Genomic DNA, 13,339 nt, shown 5'->3' on the forward strand with positions numbered 1-13,339 from the left:
CGTCGACGTATCATAGGCGCCTATCTGACCCACTGACGAGCTGACACGTGTTTCGTCTGGCCAATAAGAATTTTACACGTGGAAATTTCCCATTGGTCGGGGCTGTTAACAGGTTATCGGATCCAAAACCCGACTCGATAGCTTAACGGCGTTCCGTTACGGTGGATGCCACGTGTCGGTCACCCTTGACGAAAGCACTTCTGTGACGTGCGATTTATCGTCATGGAAGTGGACACTTCCGTGATGATAATTTTGGTAATGTCATGGAACACTTCTACGACAGCACAGGTATGACTATCTTGATTCTGTCATAAGTTTGTCATGGATGTACATGCATGACAAAAAAGCGACCTACTGTGACAAACACGTATCATCACGGAAGTGTATTTTTTTGTAGTGTCGCACGCGCGCAGTGGAGTAGTAATGTCTTTCTTCCGCCCTCACGTCCACTCAATTTGCATGCGCTGTATTAATTGACCATCAATGAAGTGAAGGACTTTACACGTGTCAAATTATCACATGGGGTGGATCTTGGCACAAAATTGTGTCCGCCCGTGTACCCGTGTGTGCGTGTGAGGGAATGAGTGTGTGTGTGGCGTGCGTGCACATCTTTGCTTCGTGCATGTACCGCCAGTGCGGCTCAGGGAGGACGAGTACATTCTTCTGGAACCAGCAGCACGTCACTGTGATCAATCCACACAAGGATGTCGCGACAACGCCTCCACATGTGCCACGTGGCTTCATGAACTGTAAGAGAGACACTGTGTAGCGTGGCATTTTGTTTTGCACATACTCAAAGTACTAGTAAGGTACACGTGCATTGCACGCTTCAGATTTTGCAACCAAATTATGAATAAATACCACACTGTAGCATGTAAGCTCTGAGTCATATATGCCTGATGTAGACCTTCGTTTAATTATTATAGTTCATCTCATTCAAAATCAATTAGCTTTTATAAAAAAACCTAGGGCCTCTTTGATTCGTAGGATTTCCAAAACACGGGAATAGGAAGAACATATGATTAGAGTGGAATGTCGTCTTGAATCCTACAGGATGGTACGAGTGTTTGATTGTGCATAGAAAAAACACAGAATTCTTTCAAAGAGGTTTGAGTGGATGTAATGTTTCCTATGAAATCTAGTGCAAATGAATCATATGGAAAAATTCCTACGGTTTACAATCCTACGAATCAAACAACCAAGATAGGAAAAATTCCTAAGGATTAGAATCCTCCAAAATTCCTTCGAGAATCCTTTGAATCAAAGAAGCCCTTAATCTATTTTATGATTCATGGAATTGTACATTGTAAAGCATAAATTAAAAACAAATAATGGCAATTCAACTAGAAAAAAAGTTTGGGCAGTTATGATACGGAAGATTCTAGAACAAAGGAGAACCACAATTGTTTTGAGATTTGTGCATTATGCTTAAGTTCAACCATGGAGTCTGCTAGATTGTACATGTGGGAAAATCCAGTTGGGGGCTAGAAGATGGTGCGAGGGGACGAGTAGAGGGAGACTATGAAGGAGTGCACAACTGCGAGATCGATATTTAGAGAGAGGGGGCAAGAACGTGCGCTGTTGCGTGCAGTGGCTGAGCCATGAAAAATGTCCCATGAGCTAGGGGGCAAGCATTGCTAATCCTTTATGAGGAGGGCCAATTCATCAACTTAAACCATTTTTACCAGCAATTGTCTAATGATCACATTCATATTAGCCTCGATATATAGTGATGTTAGGGGGGGGCAGGGCCCTTGCTGCCCCCTGTCTTCGTCATTGTGCGCGCTTATGAGAGATGAAGCGGAAGGCATGGATGATGTAATGCCCTCGATGCGGCTATATCTCCCACGTGTCGAAGCACGACTTAGAGGCATAACCGCATTGAAAGCAATGTCGCAAGTGAGGTAATCTTCACACAACCCATGTAATACACAAGGGGAAAGAGATACATAGTTGGATTACAATCGCCATTTCACACAAATACATGATTAAAGCATTACATCAACCAGATACACACAAGGTCCGTCTATGGAACCAAAATAAAAGAAGAACCCCAAATGCGACACGGTCCCGATCGACCCCAACTGGGCTCCACTACTGATCAACTAAAACGAAACAACACAAAGGGCAAGATCTTCATCGAGCTCCTCCTTGAGCTTGGTTGCGTCATCTGCACGGACTCATCGGCACCTTCAAACTGGATTGGAAGTATCTGTGAGTCACGGGGACTCAGCAATCTCGCACCCTCGCGATCAAGACTATTTAAGCTTATGGGTAAGGTAAAAGATATGAGGTGGAGCTGCAGCAAGCGACTAGCATATATGGTGGCTAAACATACGCAAAAGAGAGCGAGAAGAGAAGGCAAAGCACGATCGAGAAATCTATGATCAAGAAGTGGTCCTATAGCAACCTACGTCAAGCATAACTCCAACACCGTGTTCACTTCCCGGACTCCGCCGGAAAGAGACCATCACGGTTACACACGCGGTTGATGCATTTTAATTAAGGTCAACTTCAGGTTTTCTACAACCGGACATTAACAAATTCCCATCTGCCCATAACCGCGGGCACGGCTTTCGAAAGTTCAAATCCCTGCAGGGGTGTCCCAACTTAGCCCATCACAAGCTCTCACGGTCAACGAAGGAATAGACCTCCTCCCGAGACATTCCGATCAGACTCGGTATCCCGGTTCTACAAGACATTTCGACAGGGTAAAACTAAACCAGCAACACCGCCCGAATGTGCCGACAAATCCCGATAGGAGTTGCACATATCTCTTTCTCAGGGCACACTTAGATGAGCTCTCCATACAACTAAAACCAAACCTCGAGTTTCCCCGAGGGGGCACTGCACAGGACTCTAGTTTGGACCAACACTTAGAGGAGCACTGGCCCGGGGGGGGGGGGGTAAAATAATGATGACCCTCAGGAGCGCGACTCCCAAGGGAATAGAAAATGCTAGGTGGCAAATGGTAAAACCAATGTTGGGCATTGCTGGAGGAGTTTTACTCAAGGCGAACTGTCAAGGGGTTCCCATAATAGCCCAACTGCGTAAGGAACGCAAAATCCGGGAACATAACACCGATATGACGGAAACTAGGGCGGCAAGAGTGGAACAAAACACTAGGCATAAGGCCGAGCCTTCCACCCTTTACCAAGTATATAGATGCATTAATTAAATAAGATATAATGTGATATCCCCACAAGTAAACATGTTCCAACGAGGAACAACATCTCCATGTTCCAACAAGGAACAAACTTCAATCTTCACCTGCAACTAACAATGCTATAAGAGGGGCTGAGCAAAATGGTAACATAGCCAAACAACGGTTTGCTAGGACAAGGTGGGTTAGAGGCTTGGTTCAACAATATGGGAGGCATGATAAGCAAGTGGTAGGTATCGCAGCATAGGCATAGCAAAAGAGCGGGCATCTAGCAAAGCAAAGATAGTAGTGATTTCGAGGGTATGATCATCTTGCCTGAAATCCCGCAAGGAAGAATAACGAGTCAAGAAGAATACAAACGGAACGTAGACGAATGGGTCCTCACAAACAAGATGTTACCGGAACCAACCCGAAGAAGCAAACACCGGAAAGAAGCACACAACATAGTAAACAACCAGCACATGAACATGGTATGAGATGCGGGATGCGGTATGCGATGCATATGCATGATTTGCAAGGGAATGAAAGAACCTGGCCTCAACATGGAAATCCAAGTGTGCCACTGGAAAGGTGAGGTGAAATCGCTTGAAAACGATATAAAGATCACCGGAATCGGAGTCACGGTTTGGAAATGGCAAGCAATTCAAATATGACACCGGTCTGCGATTTACAACAAGTAGGCAACTAAATGCAACAAGATGAACATGCTACAACACTCAAACATGGCAACAAAATACATGGCATGGATCCATTCAAGATGCTTAAAAAAGTCTAGCACTGAGCTACGACCAAATCATCCATTAACAGGTTCAAACAAGCATGGCAAAAGTGCAATTGGTAAACAGATCTCAGACTTAGTGAAATTAACACAAGCCTGGAATTTCAGATCAGGTAGCACTCTTCGGAGCATGAAAACTATATGCTACAGGACCTGAACATGGCAAAGTAAAGCATGGCATGGAGCTACTCAAAGAGCTTAACAAAAGTCCCTTAGTGACCTTGAGCCAAAAGAGATCAGAAAGCACAATTGCAAGCATATGGACATGGCAAAAACATAATCAGATCACAGACTTAGTGAAAACTGGAGCATGCTGAAACAGATATCAAGTAGGCATGTTTACGAACTCGATGCACTCACTACAGAGCAAGTCATGAAAAACTAAGCATACATCCATCAAGAATACACAAAATTCAAGCTAGACATGGCAAGAACAATAGCATAGCATGCACGGATCAACTACAACATCCTCGGCAAAATCGCTAACAAGTAGACAATCTGCCCACATTCACGAAGTAGCAAAAGTAGAGCTCGATTGACTCAAGCTAGGGTGCTCCATAATTGCAAACAAAGACATGGATGGATACAGCACTACAAGATTAACAAAACATCCTTACTGATCATCCTCAAAAGAGCCACGGGTCACTAGGAAACAACACAAACATATGGCCATATGAAATAAACAGCTCAAGGACTTAGTGGAAATGCTAAGTCCCTGAAATCAGCATTACCAAGTGCACCACTTTGCAAGCTTATGCTAGTCACCACACACATCACAAAAATACATGGGTTGCACCTCTGGAAAGATGGAAAACATATAACGAAACACATGTAGAGCTCATGGGCATATCATGCACACAATAATCATGGCAAAAATGACAAATATCTAAATGGAGCAGCAGATCTGATAATTAACTCAAGTAGCACTCTTCTAGCAGCATTTCGGGCATCAAGATGAACTCAAATGAAAATGATGCAATGAGATGAAATGACGTACTCTCCGAGGCGAACATTTTGATATGCTATATGCATGAATCGGAGCTACGGATACAAAGTTACGATGCGATGAACATGGGCATATGGATTTGGGAATTTCAGGGACTTAGTGAAATTTATACCTCCGGAAAAGTCAACGGCGGACGGGGATATCCAGGACGGAGCGGATCGGGACGAGGGGAGGCGTTTGGTTCGCGAACCGGTGGATCTGGTCCCGATCCGCCAGATCCACCGGAGGTGAAGACGAGGCGGCGCCCGGAGGTTGACGCGGCGGAGGCGGCGGAGGTCGCCGGCAAGTCGGCGGTCGGGCGCGGCTCGCGGAGGCAGGGGCGCGGGGCGGCTGCGGCTAGCGGCGGAGGAGGAGGCGGCTCGCCGCTCGGGTGGAGGCGGCGCGCGGGCGAAATGGCGAGAGCGACTGGAGCGGCTCCGGCGGAGCTCATCACCGGCGGAAGGTCGGCGAAGGCGGCGGCGGCGAGGCGCACTGGAGGCGGCGGGTGTGCACGGACGCTCGGGCGGCGGCGCGAGGGAACAGGCCCCGCGGGCCCGAGATGGGCCTGGCGGGCCGCGGCAGCGGGCGGAGGCGGAGTGCCACGTGGGGAAGCCAGATTGTCTGCGGGCGGCGGCGTAGAGGACCGGACATGTCGGGCGGCGACGGAGACGCGTCCAGTGGCGCGAGGAAGAGGGAGGCTAGGGTTAGACCGCGAATTTGGAAGGGGAGGACATATTTATAAGTAGAGGGAGCTAGGAGAGTCCAAATGAGGTGCGGTTTTCGGCCACGCGATCGTGATCGAACGCTCTAGAAGATGGAGAGGGTTTAGGTGGGTTTTGGGCCAAAATGGAGGGGTGTTGGGCTGCAACACACACGAGGCCTTTTCGGTCCCTCGGTTAACCGTTGGAGTATCAAACGAATTCCAAATGGTACGAAACTTGACAGGCGGTCTACCGGTAGTAAACCAAGGCCGCATGGCAAGTCTCGGTCCAATCCGAAAATGTTTAATCCCCACACACGAAAGAAAGGTAGAAATGACCACCGGAGGAGAACGAAGTGCCGGAATGCAAAACGGACAATGGGGAAAATGCTCAGATGCATGAGACGAACATGTATGCAAATGAAATGCACATGATGACATGATATGCAATGCATGACATGCAAGCAATGACATGGCAACAACAGCTAATAAGCGGAGGACACATGGCACATCGGTCTCGGGGCGTTATAGATGATGAGAGGGGTGCGTTGGATATATAATTAATGTGGGTGTATTAGCTATATATGTAATCCTGTATAGAGAGGTATAGATTGATCGATGTGGACGTGGGAAAGAGGGTGAGACCTCACTAGATATATAGATTGATCGGTTTATGTGGAAAACTATGAAAGACCTAGCTATACACACACACACACATAGAGGAACATCGATTGTTGCGCATGCACGTGAGAGATAAAGAATGCCCGATATGATGGAGAGGGGGACGTGTGTGTGTGCCTTCATGGGAGACCGAGCTGAAGAAAAAGATTGCATGTGTGCGATGGATAATGCCGACTGGTAGTGTGTGTGCATGCATGCACGAGAGAAAGTTAGTGGTACAATTATAAAGAGAACACTAATGTGTGGGTGTAAAAGACTAGGTGAGGTCATAATCAATGTAAAGTTGAATTCAAATATTTGAATAAGAGATCATGGTGTTTGAAACCCATGCATGCATGAATATAATGGAGATCTGCGTGGTGTGGTTTGGAAACAAGCATGTTGTAATGTATACACATTGAACAAGGTCAGGCTGGTTTGAATTTGAGATACCGATGGCAGACATCATTTGGCCACATTGCATCCGTGCATACACATTATTCTAATTGGAGATGATGGGAGGTTTTCGCATCACATATCTATATCTATACCCCTATATATATTATATATTTTTTATATAGTGTGCGGATAACTTTAACTTTGAAAGATGGTCGTCGAATGAGGCCAATCCGATGGTGCAGAGCTGACAAATTTGAGCCTTACTGGCCGTTGGATATCATCTAGATTCCACCGGATTTTGCCACATGTACAATCTAGAAGACTCTATGGTTGAACTTAAGCATAATGCACAAACCTCAAAACACAAGCACTTCTTCTTTGTTCTAGAATCTTCTGTATCAGAATTGCCAAAATGTTTTTCTACATGATTTGTTTTTACTTTATGCCTTACAACGCACAATTCCATGAATCTTAAAATAGATTAGCTTTCGCCGCCTCAAATCTTCTTCCCCGCCGCCGGCAGCCACGACAACTGCATTACCATCATCAACTGAGCAGATGACCTTGAGGATTACACGGGTCTGCAAGAGAGGTCGCACTCTTCCGTGTCTGCTTACGTTATGCATTGCTTAATATGATGACATGCTACTTTATCTTCGTGTTCACCTATTAGACTCCAACTCAGGTCCAAACTTATGCTGAAACTTGAGTTTTTAAATGGTTGTCGGGTACATATTGGGGCAGCAATCAGTACTATCTGTCTACTATCTGGTTAATCTCGGGTGTCTACTATGAGTTTCATGTTGGGTGCAAACAAACATTAAAGGAGCCATTATCTATATTTTTTAACTAAAGCTATTATCTGCCTGCTATCATTTGTTTTGGGTCTATCCACAATTTGCTACCATCACTCTGGATTTGTGCATGCACTCCTTACATAATCTCACTATGTTTTATTCCCATGCATGTTAGTTATTATACACAATGGAACTGGACATGTAGAGCAAAAGAGACGAGCCTTGCGTGGCAATAAAAAATCATGCAGGCGTCACTCCATGGTGGGCGCAAAGGCAGGCCCCCTCCACCCATTTCGGATCGTAATCAAGAGGAAGATAATTGTTCTGAGGGGGATTCAGAAGCAGAAGACCACTCCTATTTACCCCATGAGGTCTTCGCTCTAACTTGGCAGGCTGATGTTGGTAAAATCATGCATATGGTGCCTTGCATTGCTTACTGTATACATCAAAGATGTCATCTGCTTAGTTTAGACGTGCTTTGTGTCAATGCCATCTGTTTAGTTTCTTTATCGTATATGTGAATCATGCAATGCCATCTTGTTTAGCCAGGCATCATATATGTGAATTTTGCAATGCCACCTTGGTTAGCCAGTCATCTTATATGTGAATTATATCATGACATCATTTTTTATTACGTGTTAAATTTGTCAACAATGTTAGTACATTCAATTACTCTTCCTGTGCATCAGCCATTCGGCACGGTCATGGAAAAATCTGGAGTGGAAACAAGGTCTTCAGAGCAGACAATGCTATCTGACGAAGTGCATGTCTTGCTGGTTACAGATAGCTCCTCAGAGGAGGATACAGAGACAGATGACCAGTCCTATTCCCCCCCGAGGCGCATGCTCTAACTTGGCAGGGTTATGTTGCTCATATCGTGCGTATGGTATCTTGCATTGCTATGTCATTTGCTTAGTTTAGACATGCTTTGTGTGAATGCCACCTGTTTAGTGTCTAGTTACCATATATGTGAATTATGCAATGCCATCTTGTTGCAAGGCATTATATATGTGAATTATGCAATGCTATCTTGTTGCAAGGCATTATATATGTGAACTATGCAATGCCATGCTGTTTAGCCAAGCGTCATATATGTGAATTGTATCATGCCATACTTTTTTGTATTTCTCATTGCGTTTGTCAACAATGTTTGTATATTCAACAGCTCTTCCTGTGCATCAACCATTTGAATTGGCGATGGAGAAATCTGGAGTGAAAACAAGGTCTTCAGAGCAGACAATGCTACCTGGTGAAGCAGATATCTTGCTGGTTACAGATAGCTCTTCAGAGGAGGATTCAGAGGCAGATGACCAGTCCTATTATCCCCCTGAGGTGTATGCTCAAACTTGGCAGGGTTATATTACTCATATCATGCATATGTTGCATTGCAATGCTAAGTTTTTACATCATATACACGATATTGAATGCCATCTCCTTAGTTGACACATCATATATGTGACTGCCCTCTGCTCACTTCCTTAGTATATAAATCATATATTTGAATTATATCATGCCATGATGTTTACATAGACAACATGTATCTGAATTATGGCATGCCAACCCATTTTCTAAAGACATAATATAGTTATATCATCTCATCCCGTTCACACTTCACATAGTCATCATATTTTGAATTATGTCATTCTATCCGTGAATTATATCATGCCATCATGTTTCCATCGACAGCATGTTTGTGATTTATGGCATGCCAACCACTTTAATAGACACATCATATAGTTATATCATGTCATCCTGTTTACATAGTCATCATATTTTGAAGTATGTCATTCTATCCTGTTTAGTTAGCCATCATACATGTGAAATTGTGTCATGCTATCATGTTTAATTAGCCATCATATATGTGAAATTATGTCCTGCTATTCTGTTTGGTTAGACAACATAAATGTGAATTATTTCATGCCCTTTTTTCTTCCCTACTATCCATTGCACATGTCTGTACATTCAATTACTTTTCTTGTTTATCAACCATTTCAATTGGAGGGGGTGATGGCAGTATCTGTGGGAGTAAAAACACGGTCTTCAGAAAAGATCATGCTACCTGTCGATGGAGATAGAACCATGGTTGTACTTGCCCAAGAACCAACCCCACCACACATAACCCAGACTCACGCAGATTGTACCCCTACCCAGTTGGGCAGAGAACCAGCTACACCCCTTCTAACCCCAACCCCATCAGATAGTAACCCAGTTCCCGTTTACCATCACCGTCTCCACCACAGAGCGCCCAAACACGAGCAGTTAGTAAGGCAACTGCAGTGCCCAAAGCACGAGGAACACCACTCCGAACCCCAAGTCAATGCTTAAAGCAGAAGAAGAATTGTTCTCAGGTCAGGTTCCGTAGCTACGGTTCATACTACTTTGCTCTTGCATCACTGTATTTACTCATACCAACAAACTTCAAATTTTAAGGATGCAATTGAAACTCCAATAGCGCAACATGTATGTTTTAAACCTGTTTCTTTAACGTGTTTGCTGTTGTAACTTGCTCTATGTTGATTTCAGTTTCAATTGAATAAACAGTTATATTCTCATGCCATGCACCTTACAAGTGTTGTTATTGCTGTGTAGTTTCCCACACTTATATTCTGTCTAAGCTGCTTTGTCTTAAATAGATATGATTCGAACGGTATCGATCTTGATTTGGCAACATAAACTAGGATGATATAGACCATACAGTGACCATACTACATAGATATATGTTTGTTTCATGTTGTTATCCTGTCCACCTTACTACTGGACTGGTTTACCAAAATTAGTTTCATATACTACATTGTAAACCTATGATGTGTTTGTTTGTTTCTCTTTTAGAATGCAGATAAAATATTGGAGAAGAGTACCCCGTTATGCAATGGTACAGGAAGTAATGCAGATAAGGTTCAAGATAGTGAGACATCCCTTTTGGTCTCCAAGAAAGCTGATAAAAACTATATTGAAGACACTGAGACAACCCCAAAGTCCTGTCTTGATGTAGTGTTCGAGTTACTAGCTACTACTGCTGGCACCAGCTCTTCGAACTCGCTGCCTGAATCAATTCGGCTTCTTGAGTCTCAACTTCAAGTTGAAAGACATCGATCAGATGTTATGCGACAGGAAGCAGAAGGACTGAGGAAGTCCCTGCAGAATTCAGATGCATACTTACTGGTGCAACAGAAACTGCTGGAGGATTTAAGCGCCAAACAAGAGAAAGTTAATAAGCTTGCTAAGCATCTTGCCAGCATTATGGGTACCCGGGATATTGTTTCTTGAGCTCTTCTAAAGTGGTTTCAGTTCTGGAGTTGTTTTGCTGCGGCGTTTATATGCTGCTTTGTTCCCTATATTTGCATTGGTGGCGAACTTTGATGCCTAGTGGATGTAATATGTGTAATAGCTGTGATAGCCTAGCGTAAGTTGCTTGCCTGTTTATTTCCTTATTGTCTTGTTTATTTGGTTTCTTGTAGTCAGTGGAGTTCTTTTTCCGTGTTTTGCTAGTGGCCGCAATAACCTATTTTTTAAAAGTAGGCCACATTAACCATGGGCTACATATTTACTGTAGTTAACATGGGCCTCGTACGGGCCATAGAAACAATGGGCCTTCTAAGGGCCATAGAAAGAATGGGCCTTCTACGGGGCATAGAAACCATGGGCCTTATACGGGCCGTTGACACAATGGGCCTTCTACGGGCCGTATCATCAATGGGCCTTCTACGGGCCGTATGATCGGTTGGCCAAACATGGGCCAATAACAAACCATATTATGGCCGTAAATGGGCTAGAGTTGAAATCATCCATTGATAAGTCTCCGTCGCATCTATAATTTTTGATTGTTCCATGCCAATATTCTACAACTTTCATATACTTTTGGCAACTTTTTATACTATTTTTGGGACTAACATATTGATCTAGTGCCGAGTGCCAGTTCCTGTTCGTTGCATGTTTTTTGTTTCACAGAATATCCATATCAAACAGAGTCCAAACGGGATAAAAACTGAGGGAGATTTTTTTGGAATATATATGATTTTTGGGAAGAAAAATCCACACGAGACGGTGCCCGAGGGGGCCACGAGGCACGGGGCGCGCCCCTGACCCTCGTGGCCACCCCGTAAGGTGGTTGGAGCCCTTATTTCTCCGAAAGAAAGCTAATATCCGGATAGAGATCGTGTTAAAATTTCAGCCTAATCGGAGTTACGGATCTCCAGGAATATAAGAAATGGTGAAAGGGTAGAATCTGATAATGCAGAAACAGGGAGAGACAGAGAGACAGATCCAATCTCGGAGGGGCTCTCGCCCCTCCCATGCCGTGGAGGCCAAGGTCCAGAGGGGAAACCCTTCTCCCATCTAGGGAGGAGGTCAAGGAAGAAGAAGACGAAGGGGCCCCCTCTCCCCTTCTCTTCCGGTGGCGCCGGAACGCTACCGTGGCTATCATCACCACTGCAATCTTCACCAACAACTTCACCGCCATCATCACCAACTCTTCCCCCCTCTATGAAGCGGTGTAACCTCTCTCTTACCCACTGTAATCTCTACTTAAACATGGTGCTCAGCACTATATATTATTTCCCAATGATGTATGGCTATCCTATGATGTTTGAGTAGATCTATTTTGTCCTATGGGCTATTTGATGATCAAGATTGGTTTGAGTTGCATGTTTTATTATTGGTGCTGTCCTATGGTGCTCTTCATGTAGCGCAAGCGTGAGGGATCCCCGCTGTAGGGTGTTGCAATACGTTCATGATTCGCTTATAGTGGGTTGCATGAGTAACTGAAACACAAACCCGAGTAAGGGGGTTGTTGCATATGGGATAAAGAGGACTTGATGCTTTAATGCTATGGTTGGGTTTTACCTTAATGATCTTTAGTAGTTGCGGATGCTTGCTAGAGTTCCAATCATAAGTGCATATGATCCAAGTAGAGAAAGTATGTTAGCTTATGCCTCTCCCTCAAATAAAATTGCAATAATGATTACCGGTCTAGTTATCGATTGCCTAGGGACAAATAACTTTCTCGTAACAAAAAGCTCTTTACTAAAACTAACTTAGTTGTGTCTTTACCTAAAACAGCCCCTACTTTTTATTTACTTGCTCTTTATTATCTTGCAAACCTATCCAACAACACCTACAAAGTACTTCTAGTTTCATACTTGTTCTAGGTAAAGCGAATGTCAAGCGTGCGTAGAGTTGTATCAGTGGTCGATAGAACTTGAGGGAATATTTGTTCTGCCTTTAGCTCTTCGTTGGGTTCGACACTCTTACTTACCGAAAACTGTTGCGATCCCCTATACTTGTGGGTTATCAAGACCTTTTACTGGCACTGTTGCCGGGGAGCAATAGCGTGGGGTGAATATTCTCGTGTGTGCTTGTTTGCTTTATCAGAAAGTAATTTTTATTTGTTGTTCTTAGTTGTTCTTTATCTTTAGTTATGGATATGGAACACGAAATACCAAAAAAATTAGGTGTACTTTCTGCTCATGGAGATGGGAAACCTCCTAAAACCCTCGATGCTGGTTATGTGAAAGATATTATGTACTACTTTAATAATCCTAAGAAAACCCCATTCAATTATGTAATGGGAGTAACGTTGCATCAATGTGAATACTTTAGGGATTACCGCTTGACACAAAAAGGGAAACTATTATGGGATCAAATTCATATATTGAATTGGTATGCTAGGCAACTATGCTTGATATATGATTACACTTGTTGCTCGAGGATGAAGGCTCCACACCTTCCCTTTTTATGCGAATTTAATGATAATAAAACCTTAGCTTCTTATGCTAATGGTATATATGATTACTATGATGTGGAACAAATAGAAGAATTTGTTGCTTTTATGGGTGCTGATGAAATTGAATCTATGTTC

This window comes from Triticum aestivum, chromosome 1A (assembly GCF_018294505.1).
Source record: "Triticum aestivum cultivar Chinese Spring chromosome 1A, IWGSC CS RefSeq v2.1, whole genome shotgun sequence".
Taxonomy (NCBI): domain Eukaryota; kingdom Viridiplantae; phylum Streptophyta; class Magnoliopsida; order Poales; family Poaceae; genus Triticum; species Triticum aestivum.